This window comes from Chelonoidis abingdonii, chromosome 7 (genome assembly GCF_003597395.2).
Source record: "Chelonoidis abingdonii isolate Lonesome George chromosome 7, CheloAbing_2.0, whole genome shotgun sequence".
Lineage (NCBI taxonomy): Eukaryota > Metazoa > Chordata > Testudines > Testudinidae > Chelonoidis > Chelonoidis abingdonii.
Window position 1 is genome coordinate 38,887,980 of NC_133775.1, and position 839 is coordinate 38,888,818.

The 839-nt window shown below is 31.3% G+C and overlaps 1 protein-coding gene across 1 annotated transcript in view; it reads left to right on the top strand.

Annotated features, from left to right (window-relative positions):
• The window catches only part of SLC35A3 (solute carrier family 35 member A3), a 30,888-nt gene that overhangs the window by 5,644 nt on the left and 24,405 nt on the right, over positions 1-839 (top strand). The window lies entirely within an intron of this gene.

Below are 839 nucleotides of genomic sequence, written 5' to 3' on the forward strand. Positions count from 1 at the left end.
AAGAAATTGCACTACAGTACTTATATTAGGTGAATTGAAAATATTATTTTGTTTTTTACAGCACAAATATTTGTAATCAAAAATAAATATAGTGAGCACTGTACACTTTGTAGTCTGTGTTGTAACTGAAATCAATATATTTGAAAATGTAGAAAACATCTTAAATATTTAAATAAATGGTATTCTATTATTGTTTAATAGTGCAATTAATCACAATTAATTTTTTAATCACTTAACAGCCCTAATATACTTTATTGAACCCTTACATCTTGTGCAGAAAGACTTTCTGATACACTCAGCTGCTGAAAAAGATTTAAGGAATAGAACAATCATACAAAAAATTTTAGTTTTGTTATTTTAAATAGCCCGTATTCATGTTATCTAATATGGGCGGAAGAGTAAAATGTCAGAGTTGGACTGGAGTTTAGGGAGAAAGAAAAGGGACATATGACATTGTACGGAGAAATTGCATTTGAAAATGGATCCTTCAAATTGTATGTACCAGAAGCTTCATACTCTGTGCATTGCATCAGTATTTAGTAGAATTCAGAGAAGTTTGCTTCCACTCGTTTTTTCTTCTTCATTTTCCATCCCTTGTTTGCCAAAGTCTTGTTAATAACATTTCTCTCTGAGCTAAGAGGTGAAAACATTATCTAAAAGTTGTATCTGTTCTTATCAGTTTAATATTTGTCAGCTGTGGCATTAACAACTCAAACAACAAGGAATCTGGTGGCACCTTAAAGACTAACAGATTTATTTGGGCATAAGCTTTCGTGGGTTAAAAAACCTCAGTTCTTCTGTTGCATCTGAAGAAATGAGGTTTTTTGCCCATGAAAGCT